The sequence below is a fragment of the Meles meles genome, chromosome 4, assembly GCF_922984935.1.
Source record: "Meles meles chromosome 4, mMelMel3.1 paternal haplotype, whole genome shotgun sequence".
Lineage (NCBI taxonomy): Eukaryota > Metazoa > Chordata > Mammalia > Carnivora > Mustelidae > Meles > Meles meles.
In genome coordinates, this window is record NC_060069.1 from 72,393,224 (window position 1) to 72,416,420 (window position 23,197).

Below are 23,197 nucleotides of genomic sequence, written 5' to 3' on the forward strand. Positions count from 1 at the left end.
CCATGGCAGGAAGTTGTTCAGGTGTTGCTGAAGCAGCCTATACACAGCTTGCAGAAGCTAGTATGGGAAAAAACAAACCTATCTTACAAATCTTAGGCATCTGTGCTCTCATTGCTGATGTTTGCTTTTAGTCTCAAAGATACAGACAAAGAGGCATGTGGTCATTGCTGCACTTCCCCACATCACTGCAAGACCCTTCACCTCAGGCTAAAGTGACTTCCAAGGGACCTAAAGGGCTAGTGGATTTTATTTTTTCCCTTTAGTTGTCTCCTTTTGGAGGTCAGACATATGGATTAGGATATGCAAAAGCGACTGCATACATGGGACAAATTAGAAAGTGATTATGCATGATCTGGGAAAGACACAGGGTCAGTAAAGACCTTAGAAGACTTTGTTTCCACCTAAAGGTGATTCTCACTACAGACACAGTCTATGGTAATAAAACAAAACAAACAAACAAACAAACAAAAAAAAACCTAGCAAATTCTGGGAAGATAGGAGAATCAGATTTCTAGAGTTACTGCATTATTAGATACAAATTCCAGTTTTCTACAACAAGAAATAATATGGCATGCATAGAGATGGAAAAGTCTTGTTCATTCAAAGGAAAAGCATAAATAACAGAAACTATCCCTGAGAAAGACTTGATGGCAGATCTGCTAGACAAAGATTTTGAAACAATTATCTTAAAGATGTTGAGAGAATAAGGTAAGATGTACAGAAAGTCAAGAAAATGATCTATGAACAAGTAGAAATATCAATACATAGAAAAGCTAAAAAAGGGAACCAAAAAGAAATTACAGAGCTGAACAGTAAAATGACTGAAATTAAAAATTCATCAAATGATTCATAGACAGATCTGGGCAAGCAGAAAAAAGAATCAGTGAACTTAAAGAAAAGCCTATAGAAATTACTGAGTCTGAGGAAGAGAAGAAAAAAAAAATTGATAAAAAGGGGTGGGAGGTTGGGGGAACAGGTGGTGGGTGATGGGGAGGGCACGTTTTGCATGGAGCACTGGGTGTTGTGCAAAAAGAATGAATACTGTTACGCTGAAAAAAAATAAATAAATAAAAAGGGAAAAAAAAAAAAAAAGAAGGTAAATTGTCTTCCAAATACAAAAGACCTCCTTAAATGAACCACATGCTAGGTAAATAAATGTATTTTGATGTTACATTACCTGATACTTTACATTATCAGAAAGGCCTGTCTGATGCTGTCAAGAAATCTAATATTACTGAAACAGAATGCTTACGGGAATTATGAGCCTGGATATTAAATGCTAAGAACACTTCAGCTTAATGAGTAAAATAATTATTTTGTCACTAAGAGGATAAATTCAAGCCAATAACCATGATGTACTGTACGTTTGAGTGAAAATAATTATTTCCTTTGAGAAAAATTAAAATAGATCCCTTTTATCTGTAAAAAAAAAAAAAAAAAAAAAAAAGTACACAGAGCCTAAGTGACCTATGGGACATGATCAGGTGGGCCAACATATGGGTTGTAAAGTCCTATAAAAGAAAAGAGAAAGGGTCACACAAAATATTGGAAGAAATAATGGCTGAAAACTTCTTAGAGTTGATAGAACATATAAATCAAAATATTTAAGAAGCTAAGAAGCTCTAAGACAAACTAAAAAAAAAAGCCCATATCAAGATGCATTATGACCAATTTTCCAAAGACAGAGAGAAAATCTTGAAAGCAAAAAGAAGGAAGTGACTCATCATATACACGTTAGCCCAAATATGAGCAGACTTCTCATGAGAAACTTTAGAGGCAAGAAGCCAGTGGGCTAGTATATTCAAGCTAATAGGAAAATAGGAAAAACTGTAAACCAAAAATATCCTATACCTGGCAAACTGTCCTACAAGAATGAAGAAGAAATTAAGACATTCCTAGATACACAAAACCGGAGGGAGTTCATTATCACCAGACTTGCCCTGAAGGGTAAAATGAAAGGGCACTAGACAGCAACTCGAATTAGTATGAAGAAATAAAGATATTAATAAACATAAAAACATTAGAATCATAAAAGTTAATAAAATTGTTGACAATGCTTTCTAACTTCATTTTTTGGGTACACATTGTGAGAGACTAATGCAAACAAAACAAAATAAAAAGTAACAATTATTACATTAAAAGCTTGTGTTGTTGGGACACAAGGGTGGCTCAGTAGGTTAAGCATCTGCCTTTGGCTCAGGTCATGATCCCAGAGTCCTGGGATTGAATCTTGCATTGGGCTCCTTGCTCAGCAGGGAGCTGGCTTCTCCTTCTGCCTGCCACTTCCCCTGCTTGTGCTCGCTCTCACTTTCTCTCTCTCTCTGACAAATAAATAAATAAAATCTAAAAAAAAAAACCCAAACAACTAGTATTGCTATAACTTCAGTTTATAACACGTTTTATTTTCTACATTAACTAAATGTATTTAATTATTGATTAAATAATTAAAAATTATTAGTTTATTTAGGGGCATAATGTAATTTTTTGATATCGGCAACTAAAAGGATGGGGCCCCTGGGTGGCTCAGTGGGTTAAAGCCTCTGCCTTCAGCTCAGGTCATAAACTCAGGGTCCTGGGATTGAGCCCCACATCAGGCTCTCTACTCGGTGGGGAGCCTGCTTCCTCCTCTCTCTCTGTCTGTCTCTCTGCCTACTTGTGATCTCTGTCTGTCAAATAAATAAATAAAATCTTTTAAAAAATAAATAAATAAAAGGGTTGTGGGAAAAGCTATTAAGATCTGCACTTTGTATGTTATTGAAGATAAGCTGGTATGAATAAATTCAACTTAGTGTATTATAACTTTAAGATGTTAAGGGAATTCCCCAGGGTAGCCATACAGGGTTTAGCTATAGAATATACTCAAAACAAAATAAGAAAAGAAATTAATATTTTGCTAAATAAGACCACTAAAACAAGCAAACAAAAAAACGGAAAACAAAATAAGACTGTAATGCAAGAAATAAGGACAAAAACTGCAAGTGTATATAGCTGTAAATTTTCCCCTTAGCATTGATTTTACTGTGTTTCATATGTTTTGTTTTGTTTTCACTCATCCCTAAGTATTTTCTAACTTTTCTTTTGATTTCTTTGTTGATCCACTAATAGTATAAGAGTGGGAGGTTTTTAATTTCCACAAATTTGTGAATTTTCTAGTTTTACTTCTATTGTTGATTTTTAACATCATCCTGTGTGATCACAGTCACTTTTTATGATATTTGCCTTTTAAAAACGATTTACACTTAATCTACAGCCTAACATATGGTTTCTTCTGGAAAATGCACCATTGGAGAAGAATGTGTATTCTATTATTGTTGAGTAGAGTATTCTGTATTTGTCTATTAGATCTAGTTGGTTTATTGTGTTGTTCTAAGTCTTCTATTTCCTACTCATCTTCTGTCTGGTTGCTCCAAAGGGAGAGGTTGCTACAAGCATAAAAATTTTCATCTATAATGTGAGTAATGTCTGAAGCTCTAATGTAAAATGTTGTGACTACAGTTGATTAAAACAGTATTATATAATTGATACCTGGTAAGAAAGTGAACTTAAATGTTCTCACCAAAAATAAATAGATAAGTAAGTAAATAAATAGTGATGGCTGTAACTAAATTCATTAACTAGACAGGGAAATCCTCATATTATATATATGTATTATATATACACTAGTATATTATATATGTCATATACATACACCATATATAATATGTGGACACACAATATGTGATAAATATATACATCAAATCACCACAATGTACACTTTAAATATCTTATAATTTTTATGTGAATTATGCCCCAATAAAGCTGATATTAAGAAATAAAAAATAAACTGTATAGAAAAAGAAAGATCTCAAAACTTTACAGCTTAAGGACTACAAAAGGAATGACAAACTAAACACAAACTTAATAGCAAAGATATAATCATGAAGATCAGAACAAGGGTAAACAAAATAAAGTATAGAAAAACAATAGTGAAGAATCAATGGAAACAAAAGTTTGTTTTTTAAAAGACCAAAAAAATTAGCCAAATTTTTCTTAGGTGGATTAGAGAGAGAGAGAGAGAGAGAAATCATTCAAATTATGATATCAGAAATGAATGTGGGACATTATTACCAATTCTACAGAAATAAAAAAAAATATGAGTACCATGAACAATTGTATACCAACAAATTGGATAACTTAGATAAAATGGACAAATTTCTAGAAACACAAAATCTACCAAGAATAAATCACAAATAAATAGGAAATCTAAATTAACCATTTAAATCTCCCGACAAAAAAAACTCCAGTATGTGATAAGTTCACTGATGAACTCTACCAACATTTAGAAAATTAATATCAAACTTTAACATTTCCTGAAAATTAAAGAGGAGGGAACACTTCCTAACTTATTCCATAAGGTAAACGTTATCCTGACACTAAAGCCAGACAAAGACACAAGTAAGGAAAACTACAGACCAACATCTCTTACAAGCACAGATTAAAAGTTCTCAATGGAGGCACCTGGGTAGCTCAGCTGGTTAAAGTGTCTGACTTTTGGTTTTGTCTCAGGGTCTCAGGGTCATGCCACTGAGCCCTATGAAGGCTCAGCATAGAGTCTTCTTGAGATTCTTTCCTCCTTCCTTACCCTCCCCTTCTGTACCTTACCCCACTGGCTCGCTCTCTGTCTAAAAATAAATAAATAAATAAATAAAATCTTAAAAAAATCTTCAACAAAGTACTAGCAAACCAAACTCAGCAGCATATTACATGGATTGTATAATATGGCCAAATGGGGTTTATTGCTGAAATGCAAATATGTTTTAACATATGAAAATCAAGCAATATAATATACTATTAACAGAAGGAGAGAAAAAAATGACATGATCATCTCAATTTTTGATGCAGAAAAAGCATTTGACAGAATTCAAATTCATGATAAAAATACTCCACACTTTAGGAACAGAAGTAAACTTCCTCAGTATAATAGAAGCCATATAGAAAAAACCCAATGAACCTCCTGCTTGATTTTGAAACACTGAAAGATTTTCATCAAAGATCAGTAACAAGGCAAGGATGCCCATTTTGGTACTTCTATTCCACATAATATTGGACATTCTAGCCAGAGCAATTTTATAAGAAGAAAACAAATAAAAGGCATCCAACATGAAAAGGAAGAAGTAAAATGTTCTTTGTTCTTAGATGATATGATCTTATATGTAGAAAATCCAAAAGATTACACACACACACACACACAAGCCATTAGAACTAATGAATGAGTTCAGCAGTGTATAGATATTATAGCAGAGTATAAAGTCAACATACAAAAATCAGTTGCATTTCTATATGTTAAAAAACAATCTGAAAAGGAAATTACAAAAACAATTCCATTCCTAATAACATCGAAAATAATAAAATATTTAGAAACTAACTTAAGCAAGAAGATAAGAGATCTCTAAAATGAAAAGTACAAAAACACTGCAGAAAAAAAATTAAAGAAGACATAAATAAATGGAATCACAACTTATGTTTATGAATTGGAAGACTCAATGTTCTTAACAATGGCAATACCTTCTAAAGCAACCTACAGATTCATGTAATTCTTATCAAAATCCCAATGACATTTTGTGAAGAAATTGAAAAACCCATTCTAAAATTCATATGGAATCTCAAGGGACTCTATAACCAAAACTATTCTGAAAATGAAAACCAAACTTGAAGAACTCACTTCCTGATAGGAAAACTTACAACAAAGCTACAGTAATCAAAACAGTGTGATACTAGCATAAAGGCAATGGAATAGAATAAAGAATGCCAGAAGTAAATCTTCATATATATGGCTCAATGATTTTTGACAAGGTGCCAAAACCATTCAATGGGGAAAAGACAGTCTTTTCTAACAAACAGGGTTGGGGAAACTAAATAGCCACATACAAGAGAATGAAGTACAACCCTTATCTAATACCATATGCAAAAATCAACTCAAAATGGATCAAATACATGAATATAAAGTGAAAAACTATAAAACTCTTAGGAAAAAAAACACAGGAGAAAAGCTGCATGACATTAGTTCCTTACAGCAAAGGTATAGGCAAAACATGAAAAAAATAGATAAACTATACTTTATTTAAAACTGTAATTAAAAATACACAACAGAAGACACTACCAACAATAAATGAAAACCACAAAATTAGAGAAAGTATTTGCAAACTATATATCTGATAAGGGATTAATATACAGAATATGTAGAAAATTTCTAAAAGTCAACAACAGAAAACCAGCAACCCAATTAAAAAAACGGATGAAGGACTTAGATATTTCTCCAAAGAAGATATATTAACAAATGTCCCAATAAGCATATGAAAAGATGTTCAATCACTAATAATTAGGGAAATGCAAATCAAAACAATAATGAGATACCACCTCAGACCCATTAGGATGGCTACTATCAGGAAAAAAGAAGAAGAAAAGAAGAAGAAGAAGAAAAGAAAGAAAAGATGTATTGGTAATGATATGAAGTTGGAACCTCTGTGCATTGTTGATGAGCATGTAAAATTATAAAGCCACTGTGGAAAACAGTATGGTGGTTCTTCAAAAAATTAAAAATGAACATGATCTAGCAATTCCACTTTTGGTTATCTACTCAGAAGAATTGAAAGCAGGGTCTTAAAGAGATATCGGTAGTCATGTTTATAGCAACATTATTCATAATAGCGAAAATGTGGAAGCAACTCACGTGTCCACTGACAGATGAACAGATAAGCAAAATGTGGTCTATACATACAATGATATATAAATTCGCTTTAGAAAGAAAGGATATTCTGAAATAAGCTACAGCATAGATGAAACTTGAGGACATTGTGGTTGTGAAATAAGCCAGTCACATACAGATAAACACTGTATGATTCTACTTATATAAAGTCTCTGAAGTAGACAGAACCATAGAAACAGAAAGTAACATGGTGGTTGCCAGGGGCTAGGAGGAGGAATGAGGAATTATTTTGTGAGTATAGTTTCAGTTATAGTTTCAGTTTTCAAGTTAAAAATAGTTCTGCAGATAGATTGGATAGTGGTGATGGTTACACAACATTGTAAAGGTATTTAATACAAATGAACTATACAGTTAAAAATAATTAAGATGACAAATTTTGTGTTTATGTATTTTACCAAAGTAAAAAGAAATGGAAATAAAAAATCAAGTAAGGTTTCTTTAAGGTTTCTTTTTGAAATTGAACAATATCCTCAAAGGGACTACAAAGGCCCTTTTTCCCCAATCTCAGATGATCAGAAGCAATCTTAGCCATAGGCCATCTGGAGGGTTTACAAACAGCAGCAAGGGACCAGAGGTTAATGGGAACGCATATTCCTCCCAGCTGGCATATCAAAATTAGTAAAACATAAATGAACCAACAAAACTATCTTTTCACTATCTACTTTCTTTTCAAGCATCTCCTCTGGAGCAATATGCAAATTTACTTTCCTGATACAATCTCCTGCCCCTCTCCTCTGTTAAAAATTCATCATCCTGGTAAACCTGTCTCACCTTTCATATACTCCTTATTCTCCAATAGTCCTTTTTTCTCCCAAAATCTCCAAACAATTTTTTTAAATGTACAATTATATTTTAATAATCAACCACTCTCAATTTTGGAATTACCAAGTATTGTGAGTTAGGCAATCCTGAGAAGACAGCTGTCTCAGTCTTAATGTACTTCACAGAGATACCCATTTCACATTGTTTATTAGTTCCTGCATTATAATAAAGAAGGCTGTTGAAAGGTCATGGGGTTCTGGATTTATTCATGAGATCTACATAGAAGATATGACCTTTCAGATTTGGATTTAATCCAATGAACTACATCCCTTCCATTCTTTATATGATTACAATTTAAATGATTTTCAGAGCCCTGAGTCATCAATAAAAATGCAAATTATTATTAATATATCATTTACTAATGTAAACAAAGATATATTTTGTAAATGCAACCATTAGATCCATGGATAAAAGATTGTTTGTAAAGCTGGAGTGATCGTATATACAAATATTCTTAATGTAACTAGTAATTTTATATTACTAATATTGGAAGTTGGATTTTGTATGACTTAATATTATTTAGGATTTTATTCTATAATGGCTCTGTGATTAGATTCGTAGGTTCAGTTTCTAGCTCTGCCACTTATACTTGTTTGACCCTCATCAGTTAAGCCTTTGTGTCCTAATCTGTAAAATGTGTATTACTTTTGTATTATCTCATGATATTTCTGTGAAAATAAAGTGAAACATGATTTAGGAACTTAACATAGTGTCTGACACATAGTGAAAGCTCAATAAGTGTTGGCTACTATTATTTTTAATGAACAAAAGAGACGTTGTAAGTCTAATTTTCTTATTGAACACAAAATTATGTTATATTTCCTATAAAAATTATGATACAGCTCCTACAAAACTGTGCAACAATGGAGTTATGAAAGACAGGAAATACTACATTATTCTTATTTGCCTGGTACATGGATGTAAATGAAAAGAGGTGGCTTTAAGCAAAATTGTGAGGTCTCATACTTCCAGTTCTTTCTACAAATCTTGGCTTATGGCTTACATATACAGTTTTAGTCTCTGACTTACTATTTTTCTTCTCACTAGTCTTAAAACAACATGTATACCTGTTTTTCCTTCTTCAAGTCTATTTCCTAAAAAAAAAAAAAAAAATTATATAAGGCAATACTAAGTACTTAGTTTTGTTCTCTTAAGATCTTTACAGTATATATATATTTTTAATTTCGTTCCCTCTGCTGTCTGTCCCTCCTCTCCATTCTCTAAATCTGCCTCAGGAAATTTTAAACTGTGAACTGTTTACATCCTCACAGAAATTCAATGATCTGACTTTATAGAAAGCTGTTCTCCAACATTGAGGACTTGGGTCTGCTTTTCTTTCATTGCTATTCTTTCCTTTTCCTTTTTTTCTTTTTCTTTCTTTCTTTCTCTCTTTCTCTCTCTTTTTCCTCCTTTCTCCCTTCCGTCCGTCCTTCTTTCACTCTTTTCTCTCCCTCTCTTTCTCTTTTCTCTCTCCCTTCCTCTCCTCTCTTTCTTTCTCCCTTTCTCCCTCCCTCCCCTCCTTCCTTCCTTCCTTTTTTCCTCCCTTCCTCCCTTCCTTCCTTCCTTTCTTTTTATTCTTTTTCTTTTTTTCCATACAGTCTATGTATCAACAACTACGGAGTTCATTTTTCGGTAAATGCAGAGTGCTTAATAATTTCCTATTAGAAATCTCTGAACTCTTCTAGTCTTTGCTAGATCGGTCAGCTGCCAGTATTAAAGTATTCTCATAACATATATGGTCAATAAGCAATTATGTCATTGTGTTCTACTTACTGCAGGTGATATTAGAGAGTCCAAAGTGTAGAGACTTTTGGGGGAGTGATGAATGCCACATTTGTGAATGGGTAAGGCCAGTCCCACTGAAAAGTTCATGCATACAGGGAGTCCTAAGGACTGAAAATTGGTGGTCATCTAAAGTGATCAGAAAGAAAAACAGACACTGGGTTGCTATATACTATGGAAATCAAGCAGCTGAATGAGAAAGAAGAATGAGAAGCATTAGAGAAACATGTTTCTCATTAGAATGAGAAACAGGGAAGAGACTATGCCAACATCATCTAAAGCTGCACTGAAAGAAGAAAGAATATGGAAGTGAGGAATGAAGAATATGGAAGTGAGGAATGAAGCATAATTTTAAGGAGACCCTGCAAAGCACGGTATTTTAAAATAATTATCATGATATCGATATAGTGTTATAACCTAATTTTGTAGACTAATTATTAATACAATGTGCTAAGGATACAAATATGATAGGATTCTTATCCTTAGTATGCTTATTGTCTAACAGCATGAATCAGCAAGTCTATTAAATTTTATTTAATTTTGGAAAATTGTACCTTCTAAATTAATGACACTGAATAGGAATTAAGCTGGGTAAGTCAGAGATGATTTGCTATTTGATGACCTACAATACATTGCTGATATTATGAGAAAGAACAAAATAACTCCACCTGAATTCAAAACTTTAAATAAAATATAAACAGATATATTACACAAATATAGAAGTCTGTATTATCCTGAAATATATAAAACCAAAGATATTCTCAGTATAGAAGGATTTGAAGCTATCAGAAAGAGCATGATGACCACTGTGAAAGATTGAATTAAACCTTTTGGATTTCTACCATTTCTTACATATAAGTCAGATGCAACAAACTGAAAAAAATTGTCATAAATATGACAAATGTTTAATATTAACTCATTAAAAATTTTAAAAAAGATTGTAAAGCTTATACTAATTTATCAATAGAAAGAGTTGCATGGATATTTAAAAGACAATACACTGGGTAGGGTATGATATGGCTGCTAAAAATTAAAAATTTTAGTATATGTGCTGCCGAAGCGAGCACTAAAAATTAAAAATTTTAATCACATAATTCAAGAAAAGCCAATTTAAAAAACAATATATGTTATTTCTCCTATTGATTTACCAAAACTTAAAAAAAAGTGTTAATTATTGATCAGGACATAAAAAAGAATCAATAGAAAAGGAAAAATTAAATATAACAGGAAAAAAATAAATGATGACACCTTTTTTAAGAAAACAAAAAGGAATTTGAAATAGAGCTTAGTTAAAGATATTTGCCTTAAAGTGATTTCTTTTCCTCAGATCTCATGGAAGAATGAAAAGCTCTATATGTCAAGGCAACAATCCATATAAATGAGGGAGCCGAAGACAAGTGTCTTGTTTTGGCTAAATGATATGCAAGACCAACAGCTAGAAGTAAAGAAAGATATTGAGAAATCAGAATAGGGAAAACACTCAGTCATTAATAAAAGGAGGCTGCCAAAAGGAGCAAGAAGTAAAGTTCTATTTGGTTTTTGTAAATTTATAATGAGCCATGTTTACAGTGTGTAGGATCTTCTCCCCCTCATCTCCAGCAGATACTCTGTCATATCTACATATAGATTGGATGTTTAAGTGAGGAGAGGTCAGTAGTATGTCAGGGAAGGTCATCAATAAAATAATATATCTCAGAACTACAGGATGGAAGAGTCCACTGAAATGAGGGAAATGCTAATATTTGAAGAAAAGGTGTTGAGTCTATAATGGTTCTGGGTGAAATGAAAATGAAATGATTTCAAAGGAGATGAGTATAAGTTGGGAAGTATACAATTGGGAATTAATTCTGCAAGCTGAGGTGATGTCGTGGTACCTTTAAATCACATCATTATGAGCTGGAGCAGTTCTTTTAATGCTTTCATTTTTACAGCCAAAATAAAACTTGAACTGGCTTTTTGACTATGTTTCTTTCAGGTCTGTGGGAGGCTAAAGTTTAAATATGCTTATATTTCTTACAGGTACTTATATAAAAATCCAAAGGTCTATGCTTATTACAAATATAGCGTAATGCCGGTGAGCTGCTCAAGTTAAAAACTAAACTAGTTAAAAGGCCAACCAATATTCCATTCCTTCTGAGCCCTTTGGATGTGATGTGTTTCCACAGCTGCTACAAACAGTTTCAGGTACAAATATTTCCCTACCCTACCACTTCTCCTTCTCCACTTCAATCACACATAGATTACTATCATTGAAATTTCCCAAATTTTCTCAAGTTATTTGCCATGTTTTCCACATTCACAGATTCACCTTTTAGTGTAGCTTTAATACTCTAAAGAATATCAACCCACTAATTAACAGATCCTAAACTTGCCCTTGATACTTATTAGTTGCGTGACCTTAGGAAAATCATTTCTTGTCTCTGTACCTCAAATTTTTGGCCTGCAAAAACAAATAATATAAGTGTATTTGTATAACATATATGAAAGTACTTGATTAACAGTAGAAGCTTGGTAAATAGTAGTGTCCTTTTTTCTCCCTCTCACCAGACTTCACTGCTTAGAATCTTCTAGATTTTCTCCTCTGGTCACTCTTCTTCACCTCTTCTCCCAGGCCCATATACAGTGTCCTCTCAAATCACAACCTTCTTTCCTGGAAGACTCTTCTGTTCCTACAATTTCCCCTTTGGATCCCTTCCCATCAAAAACATTTTCCCCTTATTTCCTCACCACCCTTCACCCTTTAGACTACAATGTCCTTTGAAGGAAATTGTCAAACTCCTAAAAATTACCTTATTTCCTCTCAGTTCTAAGAGACTACCAGTCAGTCTGGCACTCACCATGTGAGACTTGCTTCCAGAGATGCTTCATCAAGGCAGTGTGCGTGGCTCCTTATGATTTGCTTTGGCTCCCAGGTGCATAGAATTAGGGGTTATTTGAGGCTGAGAGGCACAGAGTAGTCAATAATTTCACATGAAGTCCTTTTGATTTGTTGCTGTGAAATGGAGAAAAGCAGCAATAAATAGTTTGAATGAATATGGATTACAATAGAGCAAAGTACATCCATGGAATAAAATTGAGCATTTAATTAACATAGTGCACAGCTTTCAAGAATTTTAACTACTTATTTGTAGGAAACAGCAATTTCTCCATAAGATGAAGAGACTGAAACTCATACACATTTTATACCAGTGCTAATAGAAATGCAATGTTAATAGAATTGCAATGCAATTTAAATTTTCTGGTAGCCATGTTGAAAAAATTGTTTTAAATAAAATTCTTTTAATAACATTTTATTTAATACAAAATATCCAAAATGTCATTTAAAGTAATAAAAAATTGAGACATTACACTACTTTTTTTTTTTTTTGGTATTAAGTCTTCCAAATTCAGGAGTTATAATACAGAAAGGATGAAAAACTAAACACTGATGGTGATCAGAAAGATACAAGTTATGGTAGGCTAATATTAGCCTCCTGCTCCCAAAGATATCCACGTCCTAATCCCTGGAACCTATGAACAGCGGTTACCTCTCATAGCAAAAAGGGCTTCATAGATGTGATTAAATTAAATATCTTGAGATGGGGGGATTATCCTGGATTATCTGAATGGGTTTTAAATGTAAATACATGTATGCTTATAAGGGAAGCAGAGGGATATTAAATGTAAATACATGTATGCTTATAAGGGAAGCAGAGGGATATTTCACCATAGAGGAAGAAAGGTAGACAATGTGATAAAAAAGCAATGATGGGAGTAATGTGACCATATGCCAAGGAATGTTGGCAGTCCCCAGAAGCTGAAAAATGCAAAAAACAAATTCTCCTCCAGAGCCTCCAGAGGGAATGTATCGAAGCACACACCTTGCTTCAGGCCAGGTAATACTTTTTGTGGACTTCTGGTATTCAGAACTGTGAGAAAATAGACTTCAGGTGTTTTAAACCACCAAATTTGTGGTAATTTGTTACAGCAGCTACAATAAACCAATGCACAAGTCATTTAGAATAAATTAATAACATTATGTTCTCTCCTTTGTTGTCAATGTCCAAAGACCTCCCAGAAACTGCTCAACAAGTGTCAGTGCTGAAAATGTCTTACTTGATCTTTCATCTCATGTGGTTTCACCCATATGCTGAAAACTTCCGAATTTGTATTTCTTTCACCAGACTCTTGTATTTCAAAGCAATATTCACTAATATTTCCTGGTCATTGCCAGTTGTATGTACCACAGTCATCAGCAACTAACCATGCCCAAGTTGAACTCATCATCCTAACTTCAAACTATCTCTTCCTTCCCTTGATGAGTAAATGGACCAGTGACCCATATCTAGGGTAACGTATTTTATGCTGAATATTTATAACTAATTTTTCACTGATTACTGGAATGTTCATTTTACAATAAACTCTTTTAGCAGCAGAGGCAAAAAAAATAAAATCTAAGAAATAGATATTTAGTATAAAATCTCTTAGTAAATGTTGCTGTGAGTTGCACAGAATATTTATAACTTTATCTACTGTATGTGGAGCTATGATATCACATGTCACAGGAAAACCAAATCTTCAGGGGGAAACAATAGCATTTAGTTTAAATTTTTAAAAAGAAAATCATGCCAGTAGGTCTTGATTTAATACAGAAAGTGAGTTTATATATACCATGCTGTGAAATATGTGTTTCCATTTAGATTAAATGACTATTCTAAGTTAATTTCACTTTTTCAAACTCTAGTTTTCTTGTGCATATACAAAAAGTATAGCAATAACTGTTCATGGGTTGGCTCTATTTTCCAAAGAAGAACTTTGCAAAGGGTTAAATGATTAATTAATCCAGATACTAACGTGAATAAAATAAATTCCTTTATTGCCAGGACCATCAGGACTAGCCAAAGATATAACAGATCTGAACCAATAGTGTTCTTTCAGACAATAAATAAAAAAGATTGAAGAAAAGCAAAAAAAAAAAAGGGGCGCCTGGGTGGCTCAGTGGTTTAAGCCTCTGCCTTCGGCTCAGGTCATGATCTCAGGGTCCTGGGATCGAGCCCCGCATCGGGCTCTCTGCTTAGTGGGGAGCCTGTTTCTCCCTCTCTCTCTGCCTGCCTCTCTGCCTACTTGTGACCTCTCTCTCTGTCAAATAAATAAATAAAATATAAAAAATAAAAGTTAAAAAAAAATTAAAAAAAGGTTAAGGTATATAGCATTGTTTCTTCTTAAAAAATGGTTAAAATTTTCTCAAGTTATTTTAAATAGAAAGTCAGTTTAATTCCAATAATAGTTATATTTTCCTCTAATCAATGGACTCTAAAGCTTTTTTTTTTAAGATTTTATTTTTTTATTTGACAGAAAGAGTGAGAGAGGAAACACAAGCATGGGGAGTGAGAGAGGGAGAAGCAGGCTTCCCGCCAAGCAGGGAGCCCGATCTGGGACCCAAACCCAGGACACTGGGTTCATGACCCGAGCGCAAGGAAGATGCTCAACAAACTGAGCCACCCAGGTGTCCCCTCTAAAGCTTTTGGAAGTTAATTATTCTATGGTGAAACATCTGAGATATACTGTAATTATAAATCTAAAATAGTTAAAACTTAAAGACTAAAATGATAAGCTTTTACAGAGATAAAATATAACTATTTGTAGGTCATGAAGTTATAATAAAAGCAATATTCTTTCTGAATTAAAAATGTACAGAGAGAGAATATATTTAGAATTTGTTTTGTACACACAAACTTAATAATTATCTCCTAACAATTTTAGTATATTGCCAGTCTAATATGCAAGCCATAAACTATAACTTCTGTAAATACACAAAAGCCACTCACACAGAGGTTTTGATACTTTCTCTTTGTTTCCCACCATCAATAAATTTATATAGATGTTTCAGTCTTTAAAGCAAACTTGTAAACCAATCTAAGTACAAAGTACTGAACGATATTGTGAAAGAGTTTTCTAAATTTTGGTTAACTTTCACTCTTTTCTTGGAAATCTTTTTAAAAAAATGTCAACTTTAACACTTTCAGAAAATTGAAACAAAACTTGGAAATAGAAGGAATAAAATTTTTTCATACAGAAATTTAAAAAATCTAAAAAAATTAGACGGTGAGAGCTCAAACGATACATAATTTATTTCTGAAAATCTACACTTGAGCTACACAATAACTTGTATCTGAGAAAAACTTTTAAAGGTTCTTTTTTAACTGAATAAATTAATATTCTGTAATAGGATGGAATGAAATTGAGACAGACTTTGTTTATAGCAGCAACTAAGTTTGATGAGATATTGAAAAGAATCATAGAGACATCTTTTTAAAAAAATTTAAAATTTTAACATCCTTTTTTCAGTTTTCCTAGTTTCATTGATTATGCACTATACCCAGTTCTCCATGCAATACGTGCCCTCCTTAATACCCACCACCCAGGCTCACCCATCCACCCACCCCCTCCCTTCCCTTCAGTTTGTTTCTCAGAGTCCATAGTCTCTCATGCTTTGCCTCCCCCTCTGATTTCCCCCAATTCACTTTTCCTTTCCTTCCTTTCCTTCTCCTAATGTCCTCCATTTTATTCCTTATGCTCCACAAGTAAGTGAAACCATATGATAATTGACTTTCTCTGCTTGACTTATTTCACTCAGCATAATCTCCTCTAGTCCCATCCATGTTGATGTAAAAGTTGGGTATTCATCCTTTCTGAAGGCTTAGTAATATTCCATTGTATATATGGACCATCTCTTCTATATCCATTCGTCTGTCGAAGGACATCTATGCTCTTTCTACAGTTTGGCTATTGTGGACATTGCTGCTATGAACATTGGGGTACATTGGCCCTTCTTTTCACTACATCTGTATCTTTGGGGTAAATACCCAGTAGTGCAATTGCAAGGTCATAGGATAGCTCTATTTTTAATTTTTTGAGGAATCTCCACACTGTTTTCCAAAGTAGCTGCACCAACTTGCATTCCCACCAACATTATAAGAGGGTTCCTGTTTCTCCACATCCTCTCCAACACTTGTTGTTTCCTGTCCTTTTGATTTTGGCCATTCTAACTGGTGTAAGGAGGTATTTCAATATGGTTTTGATTTGGATCTGCCTGATGGCTAGTGATGATGAACATTTTTTCATATGTCTGTTAGCCATTTGTATGTCTTCTTTGGAGAAGCATCTGTTCATGCTTTTTGCCCGTTTGTTGACATGATTATCTGTTTTTGGGTGTTGAGTTTGAGAAGTTCTTTATAGATCTTGGATATCAGCCTTTTGTCTGTAATGTCATTTTGAAAATATCTTCTCCCATTCCGTGGGTTGCCTCTTTGTTTTGTTGACTATTTCCTTTGCTGTGCAGAAGCTTTTGATCTTGATGAAGTCCCAAAAGTTTATTTCGCTTTTGTTTCCTTTTCTTATGGAGACGTGTCTTGAAAGAAGTTGCTATGGCCGATGTCGAAGAGGTTACTGCCTATGCTCTCCTCCAGGATTTTGATAGATTCCTGCCTCACTTTGAGGTCTTTCATCCATTTGAGTTTATCTTTGTGTATGGTGTAAGGGAATGGTTGAGTTTCATTCTTCTATACATAGCTCTCTAATTTCCCCGGCACCATTTACTGAAGAGACTTTTTTCCACTAGATATTATTTCCTGCTTTGTCAAAGATTATTTGACCATAGAGTTGAGGGTCTGTATCTGGACTCTCTACTCTGTTCCACTGGTCTATGTGTCTGTTTTTGTGCCAGTATCATGCTGTCTTTGTGATCACAGCTTTGTAGTAAAGCTTGAAATCAGGCAACATGATGCCTCCAGCTCTGTTTTTCTTTTTAAACATTTCCTCAGTAATTTTGGGTCTTTGCTGGTTCCATACAAATTTTAGGATTCTTTTGTTCCAGCACTTTGAAGAATGCCAGTGGAATTTTGATCAGGATGGCATTGAAAGTATAGATTGCTCTAGGCATTTATAGACATTTTAACAATGATTATTCTTCTGATCCCTGAGCATGGAATTCTCTTCCATCGTTTTGTGTCTTCAATTTCTTTCTTAAGTGTTCTGTAATTCTTCGAGTACAGATCCTTTACCTCTTTGGTTAGGTTTATTCCAAGGTATCTTATGGTTTTTGGTACTATAGTAAATGGAATTGATTCTCTAATTTCCTTTTCTATATTTTCATTGCTAGTGTATAAGAAAGCAACTGATTTCTGTGCATTGATTTTGTATCCTGCCACATTACTGAATTGCTGTATGAGTTCTAGTAGTTTGGGGGTGGAGTCTTTTGGGTTTTCCATATAAAGTGTCATGTCATCTGGGAAGAGAGAGAGTTTGACTTCTTCTTTGCCAATTTGAATACTTTTTATTTCTTTTTGTTGTCTGATTGCTGTTGCTAGGACTTCTAATACTATATCGAACAACAACAGCAAGAGTGGACATCCTTGTCATGTTCCTGATCTCAGTGGGAAGGCTGTCAGTTTTTCCCCATTGAGAATGATATTCACTGTGGGTTTTTCATAGATGATTTTATGAAGTTGAGGAATGTTCCCTCTTCCCCTATATTTTGAAGCATTTTAATTAGGAAAGAATGCTGTATCTTCTCAAATGACTTTTCTGCATCAATTGAGAGGACCATGTGGTTCCTCTCTCTTTTTTTGATTTGTTCTATCACATTGATTGATTTGCAAATGTTAAACCACATTTGCATTCCAGGGATAAACCCCACTTGGTCATGGCAGATAATCTTTTTAATGCACTGTTGGATCCTATTAGCTAGGATCTCGTTGAGAATCTTGGCACCCATATTCATCAGGGATATTGGTCTGAAATTCTCCTTTTTGGTGGGTTCTTTGCCTGGTTTGGGGATCAAGGTAATGCTGACTTCACAGAAAGAGTCTGGAAGTCTTCCCTCTGTTTCTATTTTTTGAAACAGCTTCAGGAGAATAGGTATTATTTCTTCTTTGAATGTTTGGTAGAATTCCCCAGGGAATCCATCAGATCCTGGACTCTTGTTTTTTGGGAGGTTTTGATCACTGCTTCAATCTTGTTACTAGATATTGCTCTGTTCAGGTTGTCACTTTCTTCCTGGTTCAGTTTTGGAAGTTTATAGGTTTCCAGGAATGTATCCATTTCTTCTAGGTTGCTTAACAATTAGCATATAACTGTTGATAATAATTTCTGATGATTGTTTCTATTTCCTTAGTATTTGTTGTGATCTCTCCCCTTTCATTCATAATTTTATTAATTTGAATCCTCTCTCTTTTCTTTTGGATTAGTGTGTCCGGTGGTTTATCGAACTTATTGATTCTTTCAAAGAACCAGCTTCTAGTTTCATTGATGTGTTCTACTGTATCTCTAGTTTCTAACTCATTGATCTCTGTTCTAAGCTTAATTATTTCCCTTCTTGTATATGGGGTTGGTTTAATTTGTTGTTGATTTTACAGTTCTTTAAGGTGTAAAGAGAGCTGGTGTATTCGGGATTTTTCAATTTTCTTGAGTGAGGCTTGGATGGCTATGTATTTCCCCCTTAGGACTGCCTTTGCTGTATTCCATAGGTTTTGGACCGATGTGTCTTCATTCTCATTGATTTCTATTAATTGTTTAAGTTCTTCTTTGATTTCCTGGTTGATCCAAACATTCTTGAGCAGGATGGTTTTAGCTTCCATGTGTTTGAATTCCTTCCAAACTTTTTCTTGTGGTTAAGTTCCACTTTCAAACCATTGTGGTCTGAGAATGTGCAGGGAATAATATCAATCTTTTGGTATCAGTTGAGCCCTGATTTGTGACCCAGTATGTGGTCTATTCTGGAGAAAGTTCCATGTGCACTCAAGAAGAATGAGTATTCTTTTGTTTTAGGGTGGAATGTTCTGTGTATATCTACGAGGTCCTTCTGGTACAATGTGTCATTCAAAGCTCTTATTTCTTTGTTGATTTTCTGCTTAAGTGACTGTTGTTGAGAGTGGTGTGTTCAGATCCCCAACAATTAATGTATTCATATCAATACAACTTTTTAATTTTTTTTTAACATTTGGCTTATGTAGTTGGTTGTTCTCCCATTGGAGACATTTACAACTGTTAGGTCTTCTTGGTGGATAGACCCTTTAAGGATGATGTAGTGTCCTTCTGTATCTCTGCTTAAAGTCTTTAGTTTAAAACCTAATTTATCTGATATGACAATCACTACCACAGCTTTGTTTTGAGGTCCATTTGCATGGAAGATGTTTCTCCATCCCTTCACTTTCTTTTCTTTTTTTTTTTTTTTTAAAGATTTATTTGTCAGAGAGAGAGAGAGAGAGAGAGAGAGCACAGGCAGACAGAGTGGCAGGCAGAGGCAGAGGGAGAAGTAGGCTCCCTGCAGAGCAAGGAGCCTGATGCGGGACTTGATCCCAGGACGCTGGGATCATGACCTGAGCCAAAGGCATCCACTTAACCAACTGAGCCACCCAGGTGTCCCCATCCCTTCACTTTCACTCTGGATGTATATTTAGGTTCAAAATGTATCTCTTGTAGACAGCATATGGATTGGACCTGTTGTTTTATCCAGTCTGCAACTCTGTGCCTTTTTGTGGTTGCATTTAGGTCTTTCACATTGAGAGTGATTATTGAAAGATAAGTTTTTATTGACATCATGTTGCCTGTGAAGTTCTTGTTTCTATACATTATCTCTGTAACTTCCTGTTCTATGTCACTCTTGGGTTGTTTCTTCTTTAATAGAACCTCACTTAGTATTTCTTGTAGTGCTAGCTTGGTGGTCACATAATCTTTTAAACCTTGCTGGACTTGGAAACTCTTTATCTCTCCATCCATTCTGAATGTCAGCTGAATGTCTGGATAAAGTATCCTTGGCTGCATGTTCTTCTCACTTAGTGCTCTGAATATGTCTTGTCCGCCCTTTCTGGCTTGTCAGGTTTCTGTGGACAGATTGGAAATTATTCTGATGGTCCTTCCTCTGTACATAAGGAATCTCTTCCCCTTAGCTGCCCATTACCAGGACAAGTTTTACCCTGAATTCCATTTCCAACATATTGTTTATGACCATATCCAATAGTTCTGTGCCAGAGGTTGCAGTATCTGAATTTTTCCTCTGTTAGGTCTTCCTCTTCCTAGTCATTTTGGTGAGAAGTGGTTGAAGGGATGTATAGCTGAATATATCAACCACTATCCAGTCAAGTTGCCCCATGGAAAGTTTTGGAGCAATCGGGAGTCACCACCAAAAAGAAAAAAGAAAGAGAAAAAGAGAGGGGAAAAAAAAAAGAAAAAGAAAAAAAAAACAGCCAAAATGAGTCCCAAAAGTAAGATAAGGTACACAAACCAAAAATGAACAGACAAAAAGACAGACAAAAGTAAAAGACAAGGAAAAAAAAAAAAAAAAAGGAAAAACCCAGTCGAAATGAATCCCAGGAATAAGATTTATATAGTACAAAAACAGAAAACAAATACACAGAAACACTGACAGAAGAGTACAATGGGAAGGTGGTTATAAACTCTTGATGTGGGCGAGGAAGGTTATTTCAGTACTTTCTGGGTATATCTTATTATCTTTGTTAAAGGACGCAACTTTCCAGAGATATAGGGAAATTAAAACTGGCTTATATATAGGGGTAGTATTGAATAAGGAAAAAGGATTACCTTGAAGCTTATATCTATATATACATTAAAAAAAAGAAAGAAAGAAAGAAAGACAAACAAACCCAGGTATATGTATGAAAAAAGCTCAAGTTAAAAGTTATGTGAGCACCTGGGTGGCTCAGATGATTAAGCATATGCCTTTGGCTCAGGTCATGATCCCAGGGTCCTGGGATTAAGTCCCACATCAGGCTCCCTGCTCAGCGGGGAGTCTGGTTCTTTCTCCTCCTCTGCTTCTCCTCACTCTCTCTGTCAAATAATAAATAAATAAATAAATAAATAAATCTTTAAAAGTTATTATATAGTATGTTGTATTAAATATCTAGTTGTAATGGTGAGTAGGTTAAAAAAAAATAAAAGTAGAATCGTGAGAACCAATTTAAAAAAGTCGTGTCTATGAAATATGCAAGTTTTGGGGCAATACCGGGGTTTTAATATATTGTTTTCCCCTGATGTTGGGGTTTTACAGTTTTATGGGAACCCTGTTGTTATTGCCCTGTTGTTCTTTGTTTGTGCTTGTCTTCTGGGGGAGGGGCCTGCTGCATTGTTTTTCTCTCAGCCTTGCTTGGGCTGAGTTGTCCTCCGCAGTAACAAGGGGCTGGGCTCTGTGGAAACCAATTTTTCAGGTTTTTATTCTCTGGAGGTTTTTGTTCTTGGGTGGCTTTTTGCAGCTTTTCATAGGGTTAGTGCAAAAAGTAAAGCAAAAAGTAAATTGTCCACACCCAGTCCTTGGCCTCAGGGAGAAGCCTCAGTCTGCTCCCCGCTGGATGATCCGGAACATACGGACTTCCCCTCTGCAATCTCTGCTGAACACCACAACCTCCCACAGGTGGTGTGCACCATCTTAGTGGTCACCGGAGGCCCTCTGCTTGTCTCTGCACCCCTGTGCTACTAAAACTGCAAGCGATATTGGTCTGGGGGAGCCCAATACTGGTGGCTGTTGGGACTGCTGTCTGGTGTCCATGAGCCAGCAGTGGTGCAGGTCATGGAAGGCTGCGGGTTCAGAGACCGCTGGCTGGCGCCCACACCAGGCTTTCTCAGGCGTAGGCAGGGGTGTGCCCAGCCCAATTGGTGGAGCAAGCAGCAGAAAGCTGCGGGCCCAGGGGGATTGGAGTCCCCACTGGATTCTATCAGGCACGGGTGATTGCCGGTGGTGACCGTCCTGGAACTGTGGGCTTAGGACCATGCCGGTGGCCACCCAATTCCATCTGTTGCCTCTTAGGACCTTTTGCTCTTTTTGAGTGTCTTCAACCAGACTCCAAGGTAATGGCAGTCCCTAACCACAGGGCACTTTTGTATTGGGGTATTACTTTTCCAGTGGGTCGCTTCTGGTGTCTCCCTTCCCTTTCTGCTTATCTTCTTATATCAGTCTGAGTGTACCCACTCCACTTTACCTCTCCACCGATGTCTTCCACCCCTGTAGAGATCCAGAAGTGTGTAATCCTACATCCCAGGCTGATTTCCTGGGTGTTCAGAGTGTTCTGGTAGATATTTAGCTCACTTCAGGGAACCGGTTGAAACAGAGTCTCCTACTTCTCTGCCCTCCTGCCCCTCCTGCCCCTCCTCCCCTCATAGAGTCATCTTATTTGAATTTTGTTACAGAAAAATACTTGTTGAAAAACCATTACTTTGAATAAAGAAAAAAAAACCAGTGCTGGTAAAAATACTTGAGCTAAAATTTTTATGTATTTCAATAAAAAACAGAATGAAAATCTTTTATTTAGCAGAATTAAGTCTGAGTTTAAATGTACCTTAGGAAACATACAGAAGATTTTTCTCAATTAAAAATATTTCTGGCCTACAGAACTTTAACAATAGAAGCAGTCAACTACTTCAAATTTATTAACCATAAAATACAACTTTGAAAAACACTGCAAGCAATTTTACTTAAAAAATCATCTGGACACATTAAAAAATACATTCTATTGTGACATAGTTTGAGAGACAAATACTGCTTAGAATCTGATTAAAGTATATTAATGTAAACCAAAGATAATAATTCTACTTATGTAATTTTTCAATGTTTTGCTTTGCTTTAATATATACATTATAAGCTTATTTAATTAATTAATTAATTTACTTTAAAATATTTTTATTTATTTATTTGAGAGAGAGAGTGAGCGAGAGAGAAACCATGAGTGGGGGCAAAGGGACAGGAAGAAGCAGCCTCCATGCTGAGCAGGGAGCCCAATGCAGTACTCAATCCCAAGATCATGACCTGAGCCAAAGGCAGTCGCTTAACTAACTGAGCCATCCAGGTGCCGTAAAGGT

General features: G+C 35.0%; 1 long non-coding RNA gene across 1 annotated transcript in view; it reads right to left on the reverse strand.

Annotated features, from left to right (window-relative positions):
* Positions 1 to 12,336, reverse strand: part of LOC123940235 — a 265,626-nt gene extending 253,290 nt beyond the window's left edge. Inside the window, exon 1 of the long non-coding RNA XR_006818054.1 lies at positions 12,187 to 12,336. This is a non-coding gene — a long non-coding RNA (uncharacterized LOC123940235). The remainder of the gene's footprint in view (positions 1 to 12,186) is intronic.
* Between the last annotated feature and the right edge of the window lie 10,861 nt (positions 12,337 to 23,197).